The following is a 24,510-nucleotide window of genomic DNA, read 5'->3' as shown; positions in this document are numbered from 1 at the left end:
AACTGTGGAGGGAGAAACAGAGTCAATTCAATATGACTTCCAAAGGACAGTCATTTTGGACTTGAAACATTGTCTGGAATTTGCCGCTCCTATTCATCGGTAGGATCTTCGGTCCTGCCAAAGTCAATGGACTTTTGACTGGCTCGCATCATCTGCCATGGGGGAACCCGTTACGGCAGTGCTGAAAAAAATCCCACCCGTTAGACCCGTTACTCTCACCAACAGACCTGCTGAGCTGTTTCCGCACTTTCTGTTTTTAATCCTAGCTGGCCAATGACTTCTTTGTCTGTCAATGATGCAGGGGTAAGTAGGCAACAAGTTTTTTTTAAAAAATCTATTCTGATATCAGCTTGCTGCTGCCAGGTGACCCTCAGATGTCCAATCTGAACCAGGGTCTTGGCCAATGGCCACCACCAAATGTTTGAGGTGATTTTGTGTACGATGTTCCATGCATTCGGCTAAAGGAAATAGAGGGACTGTTTGCTGAATGTCCCCATCTACATTATTATTATCCCAGCAACACTCGGTCTGTATGTACTACAGCAGCAGTGCCTGTCTAATATTGCCCCTGAAGATTCCTGGAGCATTGTAAGGGAGGTATAATTGGTCTACGTCTTCATGTTTCAAACTATTTCTCTTTAGGAATACCTATTTCCTGGTTGCCAAAGTTATCAAGATTAGCACTAGTATTATCACACCGCCTGATGTGTCACAGAACAGCATATTCCAATATTTATTCATTCGTGTGTGGCTCTGCCTGCTGATAAATAGCCATTTTTCTTGGCGCCTCTTGTCAGTGGTGGTGTCCCATTGCCTTCCACTCTCAAAGGCAGGCCCAAATCTACCTCAGCCAGAACAGGAATCAAATCCCCGGTGGTGGCATTATTCTGCACCGCACGTCAGCCATCCATCCAAGTGAGCTAACAAAAGCCCATCGTCCAATCTGTACAAAAAGTGTTTAAGTCTTTCAGTGCTGCATTTTGCGACTCATAACTGTACAGTGCGAGATAATTCCAAATGCAAGATTCACACGATGCACAGTTTCTCTCTAATTTAATCAAGACCTGTTATTTCCTTATCTTAATCAAATGAAAGTTCATTGTCTCTTCATTCGAGTTATATGGTACACTTGTGATTGCATTTTGTTTGTGCCAATCAGGGCTTCTAGAACTTACTACTGCGCAGGTCATTACACCTGAATTTCATCGTAAGGTGAGTTTCCTTTTGGTTTATGCTACATAAAAATAACACGCTTCTGAAAAGTGGTAACAGGTAGCAGGTTCAGCTGATGGTGGCGAAGTGCAGATATCTTGGACGTACTGCTTGCTACCCATTATTCTAAATTATTTCACAGACAAATGTGATTAATCTGATGCTGCCATTGCTTAGATCTGAAATTCCCCTCCCAAAAAATCAAAGTGCAGGTGAACTTTTCAACTGCGGACCCTCCATCCGAACTTAGAGATTGGATTTCCAGCATTTGTCTTCTTCTTTTCAACCCCACGGCAGCGTCTTAAACGCAATAAGACATTCATCTCGATCACTTATCACTCAGCTTCTTCCCGTTAACAGCCCAGGTCAGTTGACTATGTATTTTGTGATGTTTTAACATTAATCACTGACAGCCCTGAAAGCTCAGCACAGGGGGAAGATTTTCTTTTGGCTCACGATGCCCATGCCAGTGCCAGCTCCACATCAGGACTCAAATCCTATTTCCCTGCTCTTTAGTATTTCTCCGATTCCCACTTAAATGTCATGATTAATTCAGCTGATATCACCACTGCCGTGTTACATTTCATATTCTCGTAAATGGTATGAGAATAATTGTTCTATTTGTCATATATAAGTGTAACATACTAATTGTACATAATAAATAATAGATTTATTAGAAGTCTGAATAGCGCCAGGCACTGGAATTAAATTTATTTTGATTTTACATCAATTCTACGCCGTATTTAGGACCTATAAGACTAATTTTCCAACCTTTTGTGCCCCGAGAGTGCTTGGGTTATAAATTTGGTTCTGCCATAAGAACAAGGAGCAGGTGTTGGCCAGCTGGCCCCTCGAGCCTGCCCTGCCATTCAATGAGACGATGGCTGATCTTTTTGTGGACTCAGCTCCACTTACCCGCCCGCTCACCGCAACCCTTCATTCCTTTACTGTTCACAAATCTAACTATCTTTGGCTTAAAAATATCCAACGAGGTAGCCTCAACTGCTTCAGTGGGCAGGGAATTCCACAGATTCACAACCCTTTGGGTGAAATTCATCCTCAATTCAGTCGTGAATCTGCTCCACCTTATCTTGAGGCTATGCCCCCTAGTTCTAGTTTCACCGCCAGTGGAAACAACCGCCCTGCTTCTATCTTTACTATTCACTTCATAAATTTAAATGTTTCTTTCAGATTCCCCCCTCATTCTTCTAAATTCCAATGAGTATAGTCCCAGTCTACTCAGTCTCTCCTCATAAGCTAATCCTCTCAACTCCGGAATCAACCTTGTGAATCTCTTCTGCACTCCCTCTAGTTCCAGTACATCCTTTCTCAAGTAAGGAGACCAAAACTGTGCACAAGCACCCTCTACAGCTGCAAAATAACCTCCTTGTTCTTAAACTGCAATCCTCTAGCAATGAAGGACAAAATTCTATTTGCCTTCTTAATTGCCTGCTGCACCTGCAAACCATTTTTTTGGGATTCATGCACAAGGCCACCCAGGTCCCTCTGCACAGCAGCATGTTGCATTTTTTACCATTTAAATTATAGTCCATTTTGCTGTTTTTCCGACCAAAATGGATGACCCCACATTTACCAAGATTGTACTCCAACTGCCAGACTCTTGCCTACTCACTTAACCTATCCATATCCCTCTGCAGGTGCCGTGTCCTCTGCACACTTTACCGCTCATCTTAGTGTCATCTGTGAACTTTGACACATTACACTTGGTCCCCAACTCCAAAACATCTATGTAAATTGTAAACAATTATGGTCCCAAAACTAACCCCTGAGGCACATCACTAGCCACTGATAGCCAATCAGAAAAACTCCCCACTCTTTGCTTTCTGTTTGTTAGCCAATCCTCTATCTTTGCTGATACATTACCCGTAACGGTGTGCACCTTTATTTTATGCAACAGCCTTTTGTGCGGCACCTTGTTGAATGCCTGAATAACATCCAGACACACCACATCCACCGGTTCCCTGTTATCCTCTGCAATCGTAATGTCCTGAAAGAATTCCAGTAAATCAGCTAAATCTGCAGTACGGCTGGACTCAAAACGAGGGAAACCTCTGAGGGGGGTGCACAGCACCCTCGGCCATTTTTGGTGTGGTCCTTGTAGTTTCCCATGCTGGAAAGGGCATTCATGTGGGTGCACCATGCGTGTGCCAGAAACATATCAGCCGTTCTATCTGACTTTGCAGGTATTCCCAAGTCGTGACTGCACTGGTCCATTTGATGCATGTGCTTGTCACTCACCAAAAGACATGTTCAGCTGCAAGAGGTACTGCCCCTTGCATCTCCACCGCAACCCCCCCCCCCCAACCCCCACCCCACCCCACTCCACCAATACAGCACAACCCCACTCATGTCATTTAAATGACCAGCCATCCAACTTTCAGGTAAGGTGATTTAGGCTAAATTCTGCTGTTACAATGTGTGTGGCAGTACTGTCAAGTGTTTTGGAGGGTAAATGGCTGGATTTGACAGGGAGCCTTGCAAACTCTTCAGGGAGGCAAGAGAACTTGGTGACCTGTCCACACAAAGACAGGCTGCAGCAAGTGTGGGGATTGCAATTACAATGGCCCCCACACAACTGTGAGATGGAGCAGAGTGGTGGAGAAGCTCTGCATGGAGGGAGAAAGGGATAGATGCAGGGAAGGGGCATTTACATAGAACAGTACAGCACAGAACAGGCCCTTCGGCCCTCGATGTTGTGACGAGCCTTGTTCAAAACCAAGATCAAGTTATCCCACTCCCTGTCACTCAGGTGTGCTCCATGTGCCTATCCAATAACCGTTTGAAAGTTCCTAAAGTGTCCGACTCCACTATCACAGCAGGCAGTCCATTCCACACCCTAACCACTCTCTGAGTAAAGAACCTACCTCGGGCATCCCTCCTATATCTCCCACCCTGAACCTTATCATTATGCCCCCTTGTAACAGCTACATACACCCGAGGAAATAGTCTCTGAACATCCACTCTATCTATCCCCCTCATCATCTTATAAACCTCTATTAAGTCGCCTCTCATCCTCCTCCGCTCCAAAGAGAAAAGCCCTAGCTCGTTCAACCTTTCCTCATAAGACCTACCCTCCAAACCAGGCAGCATCCTGGTAAATCTCCTTTGCACCCTTTCTGATGCTTCCACATCCTTCCTATAGTGAGGTGACAAGAACTGTACACAATACTCCAAATGTGGTCTCACCAGGGTCATGTACAGTTGCAGCATAACCCCATAGCGCTTAAACTCAAGCCCCCTGTTAATAAACGCTAACACACTATAGGCCTTCTTCACGGCTCTGTCCACTTGAGTGGCAACCTTCAGAGATCTATGGACATGAACCCGAAGATCTCTGTGTTCCTCCACATCCCTGCCATTGACCCTGTAATCAGCATTCAAATTTTTCCTACCAAAATGAATAACCTCGCACTTATCAGGGTTAAACCCCATCTGCCATTTTTCGGCCCAGCTCTGCATCCTATCAATGTCTCTTTGCAGCCTACAACAGCCTTTCACCTCATCCACTACTCCACCAATCATGGTGTCATCAGCAAATTTACTGACCCACCTTTCAGCCCCCTCCTCCAAGTCATTGATAAAAATCACAAATAGCAGAGGACCCAGCACTGATCCCTGTGGTACACTCGCTGGTAACTGGTCTCCAGCCTGAAAATTTTCCATCCACCACCACCCTCTGTCTTCTATGTGATAGCCAGTTACTTATCCATGAGCCGACAATGGGGAACCTAATCAAACGCCTTACTAAAATCCATGTATACAACATCAACTGCTCTACCTTCATCTACACACCTAGTAAGCTCCTCAAAGAATTCAATCAAATTTGTGAGGCAAGACTTACCCTTCACGAATCCGTGTTGACTATCCCGGATTAAGCTGCATCTTTCCAAATGGTCATAAATCCTATCCTGCAGAACCTTTTCCATTAACTTACCGACCACCGAAGTAAGACTAACCGGCCTATAATTACCCGGGTCATTAATATTCCCTTTCTTGAACAGAGGAACAACATTCGCCACTCTCCAGTCCTCTGACACTATCCCCGTGGACAATGAGGACCCAAAGATCAAAGATCTCTGCTATCTCATCCCTTGCCTCCCAAAGAATCCTAGGATATATCCCATCTGGCCCAGGGGACTTGTCGACCCTCATGTTTTTCAAAATTGCTAATACATCCTTCCTCATAACATCTACCTCCTCCAGCCTACCCACCTGTATCACACTCTCATCCTCAAAAACATGGCCCACTCCTTGGTGAACACTGAAGAAAAGTATTAATTCAACACCTCTCCTATCTCTTCTGACTCCATGCACAAGTTCCCACTACTGTCCTTGACCAGCCCTAACCTCACCCTGGTCATTCTTTTATTTCTCACATAAGAGTAAAAAGCCTTGGGGTTTTCCTTGATCTGACCCGCCAAGGACTTCTCATGCCCCCTCCTAGCTCTCCTAAGCCCTTTTTTTTAGCTTATTCCTTGCTACCTTGTAACCCTCAAGCGACCCAACTGAACCTTGTTTTCTCATCCTTACATACACTTCCTTTTTCCTCTTGACAAGACATTCAACCTCTTTTGTGAACCATGGTTCTCTCACACGGCCATTTCCTCCCTGCCTGACAGGGACATACCTAACAAGGACACGCAGTATTTGTTCGTTGAACAAGCTCCACTTTTCATTTGTGCTTTTCCCTGACAGTATCTGTTCCAATCTTATGCTCCCTAATTCTTGCCTAATCGCATCATAATTTCTCCTCCCCCAATTATAAACCTTGACCTGCCATATGGCCCTATCCTCTCCATTGCAATAGTGAAAGATACTGAATTGTGGTCACTATCTCCAAAGTGCATCCCACAAACAAATCTCACACTTGGCCCGGTTCATTACCCAGCACCAAATCCAATGTGGCCCCACCTCTTGTCGGCCTATCCACATATTGTGTCAGGAAACTCTCCTGCACACACTGTACAAAAACTGCCCCATCCGAACTGTTCGACCTATAGAGGTTCCAATCAATATTTGGAAAGTTAAAGTCACCCATGACAACTACCCTGTGACCTCCACGCCTATCCATAATCTGTTTTGCAATTTCTTCCTCCACATCTCTATTACTATTTGGGGGCCTATTGAAAACTCCTAGCAACGTCACCGCTCCTTTCCTATTTCTAACTTCAGCCCATATTACCTCAGTAGGTAGATCCCCCTCGAACTGCCTTTCTGCAGCCGTTAAACTATCATTGATTAACAATCCTACTCCTCCATCTCTGTTACCACCTTCCTTGCTCTTACTGAAACATCTATACCCCGGAACGTCCAACAACCATTCCTGTCCCTGTTCTAACCATGTCTCCGTAATGCCCACAACATCGTAGTCCCAAGTACCAATCCACATTCCAAGTTCATCTACCTTATTCCGGATGCTCCTTGCATTGAAGTAGACACACTTCAACCCACCTTCCTGTCTACCGGTACACGCCTGCGACCTTGATACCCTCCTCAGTACCTCACTACTCTCAACACTGGCTTCTGGACTACAGCTCGTTTTCCCATCCCCCTGACAAATTAGTTTAAACACCCCCGAAGAGCCGTAGCAAATTTCCCTTCCAGGATATTGGTGCCCCTCTGGTTCAGGTGCAAACCGTCCTGTCTGTACAGGTCCCACCTTCCCCAGAATGTGCTCCAATTATCCACGTAACTGAAACCCTCCCTCCTACACCATCCCTGCAGCCACATGTTTATCTGCACTCTCTCCCTATTCCTCAACTCGCTAGCATGTGGCACAGGCAACAAACCAGAGATGACAACATGGTTTGTCCTGGCTCTCAGCTTCCACCTTACTCCCTAGATTCCTGTTTTAAATCCCTGTCCCTTCTCTTACCGATGTCGTTGGTACCGATGTGTACCACGACTTGTGACTGTTCCCCCTCCCCCTTAAGGATTCTGAAAACACGGTCCGAGACGTCACGGACCCTGGCACCCGGGAGGCAACATACCATCGGTGAGTCTCTTTCATTGCCACAGAACCGTCTATCTGTCCCTCTAACTATCGAGTCCCCAATAACTATTGCTCTCCTGCTCTCCCTCCTTCCCTTCTGAGCCACAGGGATGGACTCAGTGCTGGTGATCCATTCACCATGGCCTACGCCTGATAGGTCATCCCCCTCAACAGTATCCAAAGCAGTATACTTGTTACTGAGGGGAACGACCACAGAGGATCCCTGTACTGACTGCTTCCTCCCAGCCCCTCTCACCGTCACCATCTATCTTGATTCTTCAGAGTAACCACATCCCTGAAGCTACTATCTATGACCACCTCTGCCTCCCGAATGATCCGAAGTTCATCCAGCTCCAGCTCCAGTTCCCTAACTCGGTTTCTGAGGAGCTGGAGATGGGTGCACTTCCCACAGGTGAATCAGCAGGGACACTGACGGCGTCCCTCACCTCAAACATTCTGCAGAAGGAACATTGCACTGCCTTCCCTGCCACCCCCCCTAGATAACTTGCGGATAAAAACAAGAAAAAGAAAGAAAGAGCTTACCTGACATTCACTCAACCCCTTAGGTTAGAGGAGGTGGAAAGGTGGGGGACACTACAAGGATTAGGAACCTCCCAACTTAAATACAGGTAAAAATAAAATACTTAACCAGCAACCACTGTGCCCCGCACGATAACAGAACTCCTTTCTCACAATGAAAGGCTGCAATGAATGCCCACTCCCTTGGAACAGCACCCTTCCCAGTACAATCGACTGCAACATCCCATCAAAGCACCCTCTTGATTGGAAACCTACAATAAAAGTTCCACCAAAATTGTTGCTCAGACAGCTTTATCAAGGAATAATTGCAATTATATAAGCAAAAATTAACAATTCAGCTTCCTGCATTATCTTAGGGCCTGTTCTCGGGTGCCCTTTCCCGCTCCAGTACAACCTCGTGGCTGCAGCAAAGTTGGCGAAAGTTTGCTGACTTTCACTGGGGGAGACGGCAGAGGCCCCAAGGCAAGAATGCAGGCTGCACCACCTTAGCATGGACAACATAAAATCCATAGAATCCCAACAGTGCAGAAGGCGGCCATTTGGCTTATTGAATCTCCCCCAACCCTTCACAAGAGTACTCTACCTTGGCCCACTCACTGCCCTACCCGCAACCCCGTTCATTAATCGTGCTCAATCCAACTAACCTGCACATCTCTGGACTGTGAGAGGAAACGAGAGGACCCGGAAGATATCTAAACAGATTCAAGACCGGAATCGAATCAGCAACCCTGCTTCTGTGAGGCAGCAGCGCTAACCACCACATCACCGTGAGGCCCAGTTTGGGTGGCTGGCTGACAGGCAACAGCCGGGGCACTGGCCAAGTGGCCATGGCAGGACATGAGTACTATCATCCTGAGATAGGATAACAAGTTTATAAGCCACCCTATTACTGCCATTTGGATATCGACCACCTTCTCTCGGGGTTGTGAATATGAATAGGACTCATAGTGTGCACAGATCACAGATGAACAGCTGGAGGTATTTGGAAGTAGTGAGAACTGTGCGTCTGGTTGGCACCACTGGCTGGCATGTGAGGCTCAGGTGGAATTTCTAGATGCGAGGTGAGAGTCCTGACTGCGAGGCAGTGCAGACGTACGAGTGATGGGACTGTGGTGCATTGAACCAGGTGAGAGGCTGGTGGTGCAGTGGATCGGAGATGCCCTTTGAAGATACAGCATTGTGGGCTGCTTACCTGAACAGTAATAGGTGTGGGCATGCCCTGAATGGCAGCTCCCATGCCCAAAAGCAGGTACAAATCCGAATGTCTCAGTAAATAGAGCCAGACCCATGATGTATTTTTTATTTATTTACTGGATGTGGGTGTTGCTGGTTAGGCCAGCATTTATTGCCCATCCCTAGTTGCCCTTCAGAAGGTGGTGGTGAGTTGCCTTCTTGAACCACTGCAGCTCCCTGAGGTGTAGGTACACCCACTGTGCTGTTAGGGAGGGAGTTCCAGGATTTTGCCCCAGCGACAGTGAAGGAATGGCAATATATTTCCATGTCAAGGCAGTGAGTGACTTTCTGCTCTTGTCCTTCTAGATGGTAGTGGTCGTGGGTTTGGAAGATGCTGTCTAAGGAACCGTGGCGAGTTACTGCAGTGCATCTTGTAGATGGTACACATGTTATGCCTGATTATGCTTCACCAAAGTTCCCAGGGGTTCCTCGCAGGAGACAGGCTACCTGCGTTCACAGTAGGTAGAAGCCAAAGGCTTAAATGTAGTGGTGGGGAATTCACAGCACTCGTCCATTGTCTCCTGACCATTTGCCAGTCAAGCACTCATTTCATAGGGTGCTCAGGGGAGCAGTTCTTCGGATCATGGGTTAAGCTTCTCTCTGATTGGAGTAAGCAACCCTGCAGGTATAAATTTTACCGTGGCCTAGAGATTTATTTGAGCCTAGTAACTGACATCATTGTCATGCAGACACTCCAGGCATGCATGGAGATTGTTGGAATGAAGATTTCCCCTTGCGTAACTAAGATTTTTAAATGGTAACCACGAGAATAGACTAGAACCATTATAAATGAGAGGCATGTATAGAGGGATGTAATATAGTAAGTGGAGTGCTCTCTGGAGTTTTAATTCACAGCTGAAAGAGAAGGCAAAAAAGATATAAGTCTACAAAAGGCAGGTTCAGGACTGATGTCTGAAAACATTTCTTCATGTGACAAATTGGAATTGTACATATGGTCAGGTAGCAGAGGCAGAATATCTTGGATTGTCGAAGAGGGAGTTAAATGCTGTGATAGAGGAACCTTAGGTTCTGTGGAAAATAAACTAGATGAGCTATACATGCCCTTCTGCGGTGATTACTGACAGTTTTGTAACAAGTGCCTTTGAGAGAATTTGGCAAGAAAGCCCCTTACTTATGCACTGTGAGAAACATCCATCCCATGAAAAATCAATAAACATGGCCCAATGAAACATAAAAAATATTTGGTGATGAAATTCTTTTGTAAATCATTTTATCAGAATCATGAACCCAGAGACAGCTGAGCAACATTTTAAATAGCAACTGAAGATCTTAATTTCATCTTTTAGTTATCCAGTTAACTAAAACAGTCCACAGAGGAATATACATGCTTTATTGGACGTCTAAAATGAAATATCGAGATTAAAAATGGTGCATAGCATTATTTCATCTGCGAGTATAAAACCAGTTATTTTATTTCTATCAATGCTGACAGTATGTGTAAATATAATCAGTCGTACTGTTTTGCAAACTGAACTTTCTGGACATGACAGGATACTAATATTAAACAGACTCGACATGGACACTGGTATTGTAATTATTAAACATTTTGTGGAAACTTATTCTATTCTTTTCTCAAGGTTGCAGCTGTGAATCTATTTGAGTCAATTTTTATTTCAATAATGAGAATGCTACGAGTCAATAAATGTATGATCCAACTCTGCCTCCTGATTCACTGCCTTGGGAGCGTACCCCCATTGGTATTCAAATGATTGGCATGTTGGTGATGGGGAGTCAGCATAGCTAGGTGCAGCCAGGTGGTCAGGGCAGGTACACACGGCGAGACCGATTGTATGGCAAAGCTAATTAATGGAAGCTGAAAGGCAAGGTCAAGAATGTGCCTCTTTCTAAGAAATCACTGTGCGGCCAACTGATACAAGGAAACTAACCGTTGCCCCTTTGTTGGGTTCCACTTGTACCACTGTGAATCATTGAATATGTGCTTTCTGCCAATGTGTAGTGTGTTGGAGGCACTGAAGGTTGAATCTTGATGGTTCATATGCAGAAAACCACCAAAGTACAGATGATGTGCCAAAATGCCTGTTTGTAAGCCTTCCTTAAGGGCATTGTGAATGATGCATGGAGCTCCTGCTGTAAACAGGCTGATCCTTCATTTCACCATTTTATTGATGGCAGTCAAACATCCCAGTACTCTGCCTTCATGTCAGATTTGGGTTCTCCTTTAATTACGCGCATATACAATGGGGACTTAAGATGATTGGGCAATGATATAATGTGAAGCCTTGACTTAAGGGGAGCAAGGATAATGGAGGCTTGACTTGAAGTTATTTCTGATCGGCTGAGTTGGTGAAAAAGATTTAATGCTCGGGGTTCTGAAACTACGAGTGCAGAGAAGGTTAAGAGGAGATACGATAGAGATGTTCAAAATCACAAGAGTTTTGACAGAGTAAATATGGAAAAACTCTTTCTGCTGGCAGAAGGGTTGGTGACTAGAAAACCTTGATTTAAATTAATTGGCAGAAGTATCAGAAGAAAGGAAAGTGAGGACCAAACAGTGATGAGGCAAATTGTTATGATCAAGCACACACTTCCTGAAAGTGCGGCAGAAGCAGACTCAATAACTTTCAAAAGGGACTCTGATAAATAAAGTTGCTGGGCTATGGGACAAGAGCAGGAGAGTGCAACTAATTGGATAGCTTGACCAAAGAACAAACACTGGCCCAGTGGGCTAAACGACCTCATGTGCTGTATTATGACTCTATACGATAATAGATCCTACAAATTGTGACTGTTTCCCTATGGGAATCTGCTACATTTATGTTTCCTGCAGGGAGAAGAGGAGGAGTAGATGGGTGCCGTGCAGGTAAGATTGCACCAGAAGAGTACTGCAACCAGTCGCCATCACCATCCAAACCGCAGATAAAGGCAGAGGTGGATTTACCTGGATTAATCCAAGGTGCGGGTTAAGAATATCAGTGGAGGTTGTGACAAGAATTGTGCCAAATGCTGGGAGGAACCCGCTACCAACCTGAGCCATGGGATGGACACTAACACTGACAGACAATGTTACTATTGCACTCATATGTTTTGGCTCTGCCTCCTAACAAGCTAGCCTCAGATGCAGTGTGAGCATTGTGACGTCCGCAGTCTTATGGAAGATGGTGCAAATATCATCTGCATTTCTGCTGACATGTAATATGAGTAACCTAGCGTGGCGACCTACTATTGCCGAATTCCTCAATTTTCACAACACAGTGGTATCCTGATATAAATCAGAAGATTCCTACTTCTCCTTTGGGAGTACGACTTGCTCCTGCAGCATCAGTGCCCCCTGACATAGCCTCTACTATCTCCCGAAGCTGAAAACCTGAATCCCCTGATGTGTTAACTGTGTTGCAACAGTGGTGAGTGAGATGTGAGACGCTGTGAGGTGCTTGGTGTCAGTGTTGGCAGGCCCCTGTCACAGACTATGTGGCAAACGTGTGACTAATGTCACAAAGCTGTCTCCAACACAGCTTGCATTATATACAAATTCAGTAGGTTGTTTTCTGTTGTTGTTATGTGGAATTGAGTGAAAAACGGGATGGAAGCACTGGGTGGTAAAGTGCCTTTCCCATCAGTAGCATTTTCCAAGTAGCTACACTGCTCATGAAATACTTCTGACGTGTAGTCACTGGAGATATATAGCCAAATGTGGCAGCCAATTAGTTGACAGCAAGGTGAGATGTTATAAAAACTTTTTCTCAGCATTGTGTGTGATGTTTCTGAAGGCAGTTCCATTGCTCACACATAATTGACCTGAGGTAATGATGATCGAATCCTCTCTTATCGACCAGTACTTGAGGAAATGATTTACTCACAATGGTATTAGACAGGGCATTTTAGGATTTTGATCCCAAATTTATGCAATTTTTCCCTGGTTTCCGTGGCTCTCCTCCAAAGTTACTTCAGATGAGAGAGAAAACTCCCACGGAAATTCACCTTGAGGGTTGTGACAGGGCTTTAAATAATAAACTACACTTTTTTTCTCCATGTGTAGCTATGGTCAGCAATAAAAGAAAATGTACGGTTGTACCTGCTTTGGAATGGGTCAGAAGTAAATGTACAACAGGTTGCTCAGCAACACTTAGTGCAATGCATGTATAGCCCTGATCCCAAAATGGAACTAATGGGTGGGCTTATCTTGTCAGCTTAAGGCCTCTATCTGCTTCCACTTGTGTCCTCAGGACTCGTGGCACTATGTCTGACATTGAACCTGGCTTCCTCTTCCTGCAAGGTATACTGCCCTTTGACCTTTGAGGACAGTGCTCTGGAGCGACATTTATGGGCTAACTGCCTCATATCCACCTTATATAGCAACGGTACCACCATTTCATCAGCTGACCAACCGGTTTCAATGAACAGGTACCGAACCTGTTCCGTCATCGCAAAATCTGGAAGGACCCAAAAGCTGGCTACATTTGAAACCGGAGCCCTGGGTAACAATTTTAGAAAAACTCTATTATTCTTTATTTTCCATGCTTTATTTTATGCAGGATCCAAATTTAGTCAAATCCCCAAATCCGGAACACATCCGTTCCTGTGCTTTGAGATTACGGGGTCGGGTACCTGTGTTACTCAATTGATTTATTTTGTTGACTTTTGGGTGTTGCCTATCACTTGTTTGTCTGACAAAACTTTTCGAAATATGTATTAAAAGTTTTTCCAATCTTTGGCAAGCATAATGCAATTTTTGTCCTTTATCTGTACGGTTTTCAGTCATCGTTTGTAAGTGTATTAACCCCCATGTGACCCCCAGGGCTCGCGGAATATGAGCTCCCCCACTGAGGGCGGAGGCCTGACAGCGGGGCTCATTGAATTGGCCAGTTCAAAGCCATCCAGGATTGGAACCAGCATTTTTGGAGGTCCCAGCTGGGGCTGGGTGTACTGTGTGCTGTTCTCTGTTTTACTTTACCCTCATGGTTTGATCTGTAGTGTTGATCCAAAGAATAACAAGTCTTGTTGACAAACAAAACTATTTTATTAACACTATTTAACTGGACTGGGTTCGACACTTATCCCGAAGAAACAAACAGTTGATTAATAACACGTAAACTATTCCTCTCTACATCTAACTTACTACCAGATTAAACTACTATCTAGCTCTCTATCTTCAGTCTTCTCGAGCTAATTCCTCACTGTTGCTGCTACCACCTTCTCGAACCTTCTGTCCCACAAGGCTCAGCGTCATTCCTAATATACTTATGGGATTAGCTCCCTCTTGTGGCTGTCTGTATGCATATAATTAACCCTTGCACTACCTTTATGTATGATAATACCCGTTACTGCACATTGCATTGCGGCCTTGTTTTTCATTAACAGAATTAACCTGTGTGTTTAAACCTTCTCGAGACGCCTGTGAATATTATAGTAAGCAGCCTTTTGACAGTTTCGCCACTCAATTTGCTAACCCTACCTGATGAGTTTGCAGTGCCAGACCCAATAGGAACCAGCAACTTAGCACCTTTGTCAAAATATGATAGACCCTGAATGTCCTTGCTGGCCTGTTTATCCAACTGTGCATCTAATGATTTCTATCCACCACCCATTGACTCCACACATGGATATGAAAATAAGCCCTAATGCCTCTGTGCACATTTTAGGTTTCAGACTGCAATTACGGCATGATTACTCTCTGCTGGTTCCTAGCCAATATGATTGCGCACATTGAATAATGTTGATGTTTTTCCATTTCACCCTATTCTAGTGCTGAAACACTGTACAATGGATGTCTCTAATATTCTTGAAATATAGGAAACATCTGGTTCTAATAAGCTGAAATTGTAGCATCTCAGGATCCATTTCCTGCCCTGTTTCTGAGTCATCACCTCCCTCCTGAGGAGGTGAACAATTATTTCTATCAGCTAGCACGGGTTCCTTCCTGAGGCCCTGCCAGTTCCCTCTTCAATTCCAGCACCACCTTTTCAAAGACTGAAGCTCCCATCTGCTACAATTACAATCATTAGCAAAAAAATGTTTTGCGCTTGATTGTTGAAGATATTTGGAGAGCGAATAGTTATGCTGTGTCAGACTTTGTTTTGGTTGCTTCCCACATAGTTTAAGTCAGAAAAAAAAACCATTAGAGGTGATCGGCCGAGATTCTCCGATCCGGGTTCGCGCCGCCAGCGAGAGCGGAGAATCTGGCGCTCAGCCGAAACTCCACTCACCGCAGCGGGACTGGAAAACCCCAGCCGTGGGCAAGATCGGAGAATTCCAGATGATATTTCAACTCTTGCTGAAATAGCATTCTTGCTCGCGTGTACATGCATTGGATAATGCTGCAATAGGTATTTGTGGTATCCAGTATGGTTTGCTGTGAGGATACATTTTTCAGCCACAGCGCTAGAAGCCAGAAGCCTTACCCACCGGCCCCATACTTTGGAAATTTGGGCGATGCCACACACAGTTTTCCACTACTTGCTGCCAGCCGACAGCTTGTATGGGGCAGAGTTTTCACCTGTCCCTGCGACGTTCATTAATGTTGGACGGTTGGGGATGGCAGGGTTCGGTATGACTATTGGGCGGCACGGTAGCACAGTGGTTAGCACAGTTGCTTCACATCTGCAGGGTCCCAGGTTCGATTCCCAGCTTGGGTCACTGTCTGTGGAGTCTGCACGTTTTGCCTGTGTCTGCATGGGTTTCCTCCGGGTGCTCCGGTTTCCTCCCACGGTCCAAAGATGTGAAGGCTAGGTGGATTGACCATGCTAAATTGCCTTTAGTGTCCAAAAAGATTGGGTGGGGTTACTGGGTTACGGGCTAGGGTAGAGGTGTGGGCTTTGGTGGGATGCTCTTTCCAGGGGCCGGTGCAGACTCGATGGGCTGAATGCCCTCCTTATGCACTGTAAATTCTATGATTTATGATCTGGCTGTTCTGAATGACATCAATAACTCTTATTTATACAGCACCTTTAATATAGTAAAATGTCCGAATCGTCGAAACATGATCAAACAACATTTCATGGACTCGTGTTTAAAATGGGCTGTGGTGTCATTGGCAAGGTCAATATTCATTGTCCATTCCAGAATTGCTCTTGAGAAGGTGGTGGTGAGCTGTCATCTTGAACCACTGAAGTCCAGTCCATCTGGTGCACGGACGTCTACAGTGCTGCTGGGATGGGAGGTCCAGGATTTTGCGTGAAATTAGGTAAAATTGCCGCATGGCTATTATTGTTTTTTCTTTTTATGATCTCCTAGCACTTGTTTTCCATCACCTAACACGCTCTTAAAAAAGTAAAGGACAAGCATTGTCCCTGACGTTCGAATACACTGCAAGATTTAGAAATTTTGGATGTACTCACATGATCATCCACCTCTGATAGACAGGAAGAACATTCCTGTCATATTATTGATATAGAACATAGAACAGTACAGCACAGTACAGGCCCTTCAGCCCACGATTTTGTGCCGACCATTTATCCTAATCTAAGATCAACCTAACCTACACCCCTTCGATTTACTGCTGTCCATGTGCCTGTCCAAGAGTCGCTTAAATGTCCCTAATGACTCTGACTCCACCACCTCTGCTGGCAGTGCATTCCACACACCCAACACTCTCTGTGTAAAGAACCTACCTCTGACATCTCCCCTATACCTTCCTCCAATCATCTTAAAATTATGTCCCCTCGTGACAGCCATTTCCACCTTGGGGAAAAGTCTCTGGCTATCCACTCTATCCTTGCCTCTCATCACCTTGTACACCCCTATCAAGTCACCTCTCTGCCATCTTTGTTCCAGTGAGAAAAGCCCTAGCTCCCTCAACCTTTCTTCATAAGACATGCCCTCCAGTCCAGGCAGCATCCTGGTAAATCTCCTCTGTACCCTCTCCAAAGCATCCACACCCTTACTATAATGAGGCGACCAGAACTGGACACAATATTCCAAGTGTGGTCTAACTAGAGTTTTATAAAGCTGCAGCAAAACCTCGCAGCTCTTAAACTCAATCCTCCTGTTAATGAAAACCAACACACCATACGCCTTCTTAACAACCCTATCAACCTGGGTGGCAACTTTGAGGGATCTATGTACGTGGACCCCAAGATCCCTCTGTTCCTCCACACTTCCACGAATCCTGCCTTTAACCCTGTATTCAGCATTCAAATTCGACCTTCCAAAATGAATCATTTCACATTTATCAAGGTTGATCTCTATCTGCCACTTCTCAGCCCAGCTCTGCATCCTGTCAATGTTCTGCTGTAACCTGCAACAACCCTCAACACTATCTACAACTCCCCCAACCACCGTGTCATCAGCAAACTTACTAACCCACCCATCCACTTCCTCATCCAAGTCATTTATAAAAACCACAAAGAGCAGGGATCCCAGAACAAATCCTTGCAGGACACCACTGGTCAATGACCTCCAGGCGGAATACTTTCTATCCACTACCACTTGCTGTCTTCTTTCGGCCAGCCAATTCTGTATCCAGACAGCCAAATTTCCTTGTATCCCATGCCCCCTAACTTTCTGAATGAGCCTACCATGGGGAATCTTATCAAATGCCTTACTGAAATCCATATACACCACATCCACTGCCCGACCTTCATCAATGTGGCTCGTCACATCCTCAAAGAATTCAATGAGGCTTGTGAGGCATGATCTGCCCCTCACAAAGCCATGCTGACTATCTTTAATCAAACTATGTTCATGTGAGTACATCCAATCATAAATCCTACCTCTCAGAATCCTTGCCAATATTTTGCTCACCACAGATGTAAGACTGATGGGTCTGTAATTCCCAGGGATTTCCCTATTCCCTTTCTTGAACAGGGGAACAACATTCGCTCCCTCCAATCATCCGGTATGACTCCAGTGGAGGGTGAGGACGCGAAGATCATCGCCAACGGCGCTGCAATCTCCTCCCTCACTTCCCGTAGTAACCTTGGGTATATCCCGTCAGGCCCAGGGGAGTTATCTATCCTGATGCTTTTCAGAATTTCCAGCACATCCTCCTTCTTAATATCAACCTGTTCGAGTCTATTAACCTGTTCACACTGTTCTCATGAGCAACAAGGTCCCTCTCTCTAGTGAATACTGAAGCAAAGTATTCATTTAGGGCCTCCCCCATCTCCTCAGACTCTAGGCACAAGTTCCCTCCACTACCACTGATCGGCCCTACTCTCACTCTGATCATCCTCTTATTTCTCACATAAGTGTAGAATGCCTTGGGGTTTTCCCTAATCCTTCCCACCAGGGCTTTTTCATGCCCCATTCTAGCTCTCCTCAGTCCATTTTTGAGTCCCTTCCTGGCTACCTTGTAACCCTCTAGAGCCGAGTCAGATCCTCGCTTCCTCAACCTTACAGAAGCTTCCTTCTTCCTCTTGACTAGAAGCTCCGTTGCTCTTGTCATCCAAGGCTCCTTCGCCTTACCATTCCTTCCTCGTCTCAATGGGACAAAACTATCCAGCACTCACAGCGAGTGCTCCTTATACGATCCACACATAACAGTTGTGCATTTCCCCAAGAACAATTGTTCCCACTTTATGCTCCTCAGCTCCTGTCTAATAGCAGTATAATTTCCCCTCCCCCAATTAAATACCTTCCCATATTGTGTGTTCCTGTCTCTCTCCATGACTATGGTAAAGGTCAAAGAGTTGTGGTTACTGTCACCGAAATGTTCTCCCACCGAGACAGCTGACACGTGGCCTGGTTCGTTGCCGAGCACCAAGTCCAATATGGCTTCCCCCCGAGTCGGCCTATCTACATACTGAGTCAGGAATCCTTCCTGTACACACCAGACAAAATCTGCTCCATCCAAACCATTTGCACTAAGGAGGTTCCAGTCAATGTTAGGGAAGTTGAAGTCACCCATGACAACAACTCTGTTACTTCTGCACTTTTCCAAGATCTGCCACCCAATCTGTTCCTCTATCTCTCTGCTGCTATTGGGGGGTCTATAGAAAACTCCCAATAAAGTGAATGCTACTTTCTTGTTTCTGACTTCCCCCCATACTGACTCAGTAGAAAAACCCTTCTCAACTACCTCCTTTTCTGCAGCTGTGGTGCACTCCCTAATTAACAGTGCCACTCCCCCTCCTCTTTTACCTCCCTCCCTATTCTTCTGAAAACATCTAAACCCCAGAACATCTAACAACCATTCCTGCCCCTGTGAAATCCATGTCTCCGTAATGGCCACAACATCATAGTTCCAAGTACTGATCCATGCTCTAAGTTCATCTCCCTTATTCCTGACACTCCTTGCATTGAAACAGACACACTTTAACCCATTCCACTGAGTGCAACTTTGCCCTATCAACTGTCTATCCTTCCTCACAGACTTGCTGCATACTATTTCTGCCTGTTCAACAGCTGCCCTATCCTCTGATCCATAGCTCTGGTTCCCATCCGCCTGCCAAACTAGTTTGAACCCTCCCGAAGAGCTCTAGCAAACCTCCCACCCTTGATATTGGTGCCCCTCCAGTTTAGGCGCAATCCGTCCTTCATGTACAGGTCCCACCTTCCCCTGAAGATATCCCAATGATCCACATATCTGAAACCTTCCCTCCTGTACCAGCCCTGTAGTCACGTGTTCAGCTGCACTCGCTCTCTGTTCTTTGCCTCTCTTGTACGTGGCACCGCTATCTATCTACTCTGCTTGTCCTGCTCTTTAGCTTCCAACCTAACTCCCTAAAATCACTTTTTAGTTGCTCATCCCTTTTCTTAGCTATGTCGTTGGTGCCTCTGTGCACCACGACTTCTGGTTGCTCCCCCTCCCCCTTAAGAATCCTGTGGACTCGATCGAGACATCCCTGGCCCTGGCACCCGGGAGGCAACGTACTTTCCGGGAGTCTCGCTCGCGACCACAGAATACTAAGAACACACATTTGGGGAAAGTTTTCCTTAACGCTTTTCCATGTCCAGAAGATTGTGGCCTGTAAGGTGACCATTGGAGCTTTGAAAAATCCAAAAATGGGAGTCACCTTATTCGCCAAGAATGAAACATGAATTGTTAATGTTGGTATTTTATGTGGTCTTCAATTTTCAAATGTGATTTTAAAAAAGCATAAGACTGGTAATTTAAATTAAATCAACATGTCACGTTTTATTTAATTAAATAAGTCCACAAGGATAGTTTGAAATGCAATCGTAACGTTTTAAATCCCTTTGGCATCCAATGCAAAGAGCTGATCGAGTTCACGCTGTGTCACTTTGGCCATGGCATCGTTGTAAGGATCCCACTCTGGGTCAGGTATGACATGGGCATGAGGCACTTCAGTTACAAAAATAGACTGAGGAACTGGGGTTTGTTGGCCTTCGGGAAGGAAAGCTGGAGAGGAGATTTGATAGAGATGTTCAAAATCATCAAGCTTGTGTAAGCATGGATAGAGAGGAGCTGCACCCATTGAGAACCAAAGGGCACACATTCACGGTGATTGGCAGCATGCAAAAACATTTTTCAATGCAGCGAGTGGTTAGGAGCTCAAATGCATTGCTTGAGAATGTATGGAAGTCGATTCAATCGTGACCTTCGCAAGGGAATTGGACAAGTTCCTGAGGGGACACTAAATTGCACTGTTCCAGGGAAAGCACGGGGGGAGGAAGGTGGAATGAGCTGAATTGCTCTTGCAGAGCTAAGGCGGATTTGACGGGCCAAATGTTCTGTAACCATTCTATGAATCTTTCTCAAATGTGCTTTTGAAATATCTTCCACTTCCTTTCCCTTTCCAAAAACAAGAGACTTGACCTTTCTCTCACCTTTCTACATGGCGCCTTATTGAAATCCTGACAAGCTTGAAGATTTTGAAATTGAAAATTGAAGATTTTTAAGAGAACAAAGTTAGTCATGCTGAATATATCCTTTACTTGACCAATTTATTCTGGCTCATTTCACTTTCTGATATGACTTCATAAAATTAGCCGAAGGCTTATCTCGTTTATCAACTGAGTTTTTAGCAAAACTTCTCATACATAGAAGCATACATAGAAAATAGAAGGAGGAGGCCATTTGGCTTTTTGAGCCCTCTCCGCCATTCATTACCCTGATCTCGCCTTCCCCCCCATATCCCTTGGTCCCTTTATCCCCAAGTGTGATATCTAATTCCTTCTTGAAGTACAACGTTTCGCCTCAGCTACTTTATGTGGCAGTGAATTCCACAGATTCACCACTCTCTGGGTGAAGAAATCTCTCCTCAACTCAGACCTAAATGGTTTACCTCTTATCCTCAAACTATGAACCCCAGTTCTGGACACCCCCACCATCGGGAACATTCTTTCTTAATCTACACAGTCTAATCCTGTTAGAATTTGATCAGTTTCGAGGAGACCCCCCCCCCCCCCCTCACTCTTCCAAACTCCGATGAATGTAATCCTAACCGACTTAGTCTCTCCTATTTGACAGTCCTGCCAACCCAGGAATCAGCCTGGTAAACCTTCGCTGCACTGCCTCCATAGCAAGAACAGCCTTCCTCAGATAAGGGCACCAAAACTGCACTCAATATTCCATGTGTGGCCTCAACAATGCCCCAGACAATTGTAGTAATACATCCTTAGTCCTATACTCTTTTCACAGTAACTTCATTGCAGTGGTAATGTAAGCCTATTTCTGACAATAAAGATTATTATTATAAATCCTATCACTATGACGGCCAACATACCATTTGCCTTCTTTAGTGCCTGCTGGACCTGCGCACTTACTTTCAACAACTGATGCACAACTCGGGCAAGCATCTGATGAAGATATTTAAATAGGGACCTAGTATACAGATAGAACCCTGAGGCCAGCACAGAACGGTCACAGCACTGAAGGAAGCCATTTGGCTCATTGTGTCTGCACTGGTTCTCTGAAGGAGCAAATTAACTTTTGCCACTATTTTCCCTTCTCCCCATTGCCCTGCACATTTCCCCTTTTCAGATAATAATCAAATTGTCTCTTTAATGCGTCCATCACGGTCTCAGGCAGTGCATTCCTGATCCGAACCATTGGCTGGATAAAACGTTTTTCCTCATGCCGGTTAACTTAAATATGTGCCCATGTATGTTCATGTATGCCCATGATGCCAATCGTGCCGTGCGAAGACCAAGACCAAGACTAAGACCCGAAAGACGTGCTGTTAGGTAATTTGGACATTCTGAATTCTCCCTCAGTGTACCTGAACAGACGCCAGACTGGGGCGACTAGGGGCTTTTCAGGGTAACTTCATTGCAGTATTAATGTAAGCCGACTTTTGCCAATAAAGATTATTGTTATCATAGAATCATATAATTTACAGTGCAGAAGGAGGCCATTCGGCCCATCGAGTCTGCACCGGCTCTTGGAAAGAGCACCCTACCCAAGGTCAACACCTCCACCCTATCCCCATAACCCAGTAACCCCACCCAACACTAAGGGCAATTTTGGACACTAAGGGCAATTTATCATGGCCAATCCACCTAACCTGCACATCTTTGGACTGTGGGAGGAAACTGGAGCACCCGGAGGAAACCCATGCACACACGGGGAGGATGTGCATACTCCGCACAGACAGTGACCCAAGCCGGAATCGAACCTGGGACGCTGGAGCTGTGAAGCAATTGTGCTATCCACAATGCTACCGTGCCAAAATAGTCAGTACGATTTGCACCGATTTTCTGACCAATGAGCCTTGGTCATTTTTTGGGGAAAATACGGCCCATGACCTGGGTTTTTGATGGGGCAGAAAATTTATAATTACTGCTGATAAACTTGACTGGCCTTGATAAACTACATTTATGCTTGCGGATTGCCAAATTTCTCTATCATGTTAAAATAATAACATTTTAAAAATATATACAAATTAAAAAACTGAAGTGTATTCAAGATATTTCAACTTCTACCTTGATCCCACATGCACATTACAATCATTAATTTTGTTCTCTGTAAAATTTTCATTCAAAATGAATCAGTGCACTTAACTTCCTGCTTTGCTGTCTGTGAGACTTCTTCACTGTGACTGCCTGCTCACCTGCGTGAAAGCATCACCTTTGCTGAACACCGGGAGATCCCCTTGACTTGGCATCAGATTCAAAGCAATGCCAGGAAAAGGAAATTCCACACCACCGAGCTCGCTAGACCTTTGAGCAGATTCCTTCGACTTCTGGCTGCTCCCCCTCCCCCTTAAGGATCCTGAAGACACGATCCGAGACATCCCTGGCCCTGGCACCCGGGAGGCAACATACCTTCCGGGAGTCTCGCTCGCGACCACAGAATCTCCTATCTATTCCCCTAACCATTGAATCTCCTACAACTATTGCTTTTCTATTCTCCCCCCTTCCCTTCTGAGCCCCAGAGCCAGACTCAGTGCCAGAGACCTGGCCGCTAGGGCCTTCCCCCGGTAAGTCATCCCCCCCAACAGCATCCAAAACGGTATACTTATTTTGAAGGGGAACGGCCACGAGGGATCCCTGCACTTTCTGCCTGTTTGTTTTTTTCCCCCTGACTGTAACCCAGCTATTCTTGTCCTGTACCTTGGGTGTGGTTACCTCCTTGTAACTCTTCTCAATCACCCCCTCTGCCTCCCGGATGATCCGAAGTTCATCCAGCTTCAGCTCCAGTTCCCTAACATGGTCTTTGAGGAGCTGAAGTTGGGTGCACTTCCCGCAGGTATAGTCAGTGGGGACACCGGTGGTATCCCTCACCACCCACATCCTACAGGAGGAGCATGTAACTGGCCTAGCCTCCATCCCCTCTTACCTGACAGAATATAGCTGCCCTGTGGACTAACTAGATCTCCGCCCTCCGACCCTGCTCCCAGTCAGCTACACTTTCTGTAAACTCCTGGCTCTCTTCGCACTCTTTGCGGAAATGTCGGAAACAAAATGAAAGGAGCGCCTTACTCCCTCCTCACCTAACTCCCTCGGTCACCAAACTCTCACTATCGCACTCAAATGCACCAAATTCAGCACTCCCTCGGTCACCAAATTCTCACTATCGCACTCAAATGCACCAAATTCAGCATTCCCTCGGTCACCAAATTCTCACTATCGCACTCAAATGCACCAAATTCAGCACTCAGTGCAAACAAAGTCTGCACTGTAGGGGATCACTTTTATACTGTGAATCTAGCCTCTGAAAACCTAGCCTAATCCAATTAACTAATTAACAAGCTCCAGCTGCAAGTGCCTACAAGTAGAAGCCGGTTTAAAGCTTATTGAAAATTCACCTTCTTCTAAACCAAACAGCAACTTTTAAGTTAATTAACTAAATAAAAGAAAGACTAAACTTTAGATAAAAATGAAGCCTTATACTCCCTCGGTCACCAAACTCTCACTATCGCACTCAAATGCACCAAATTCAGCACTCAGTGCAAACAAAAGACTAGTTGATCTCATTCTCTGTTATAATCCTGCCCTAAAACTTGGAGTGCGAATTGAACCCATGTGCCCAGAGCGTTAGCCTGGGTCTCTGGATTACCAATCCAGCGGCATTAGGACTATACCGCCATCTCCCTCTCTAACCTTTGTGTCTTGTGCTGCATTGTAAGAACATAAGAACACGGAGCGGGAGCAATTCAGCCCCTTAAACATGCTCCACCATTCAATAT

General features: G+C 45.3%; 1 long non-coding RNA gene across 1 annotated transcript; it reads left to right on the top strand.

Moving 5' to 3' along the window:
• The first annotated feature begins 1,161 nt into the window (after positions 1–1,161).
• On the top strand, positions 1,162–13,689 carry LOC140395940 (uncharacterized). The gene is made up of 2 exons (XR_011936410.1): positions 1,162–1,212; positions 11,808–13,689. It is a non-coding gene; the product is annotated as an uncharacterized lncRNA (long non-coding RNA).
• Positions 13,690–24,510: the final 10,821 nt, after the last annotated feature.

Source organism: Scyliorhinus torazame, chromosome 19 (genome assembly GCF_047496885.1).
Source record: "Scyliorhinus torazame isolate Kashiwa2021f chromosome 19, sScyTor2.1, whole genome shotgun sequence".
Classification (NCBI taxonomy): Eukaryota; Metazoa; Chordata; class Chondrichthyes; order Carcharhiniformes; family Scyliorhinidae; genus Scyliorhinus; species Scyliorhinus torazame.
Note: the sequence above shows the minus strand (reverse complement) of the source record. Positions and strands in the feature narration are given on the sequence as shown.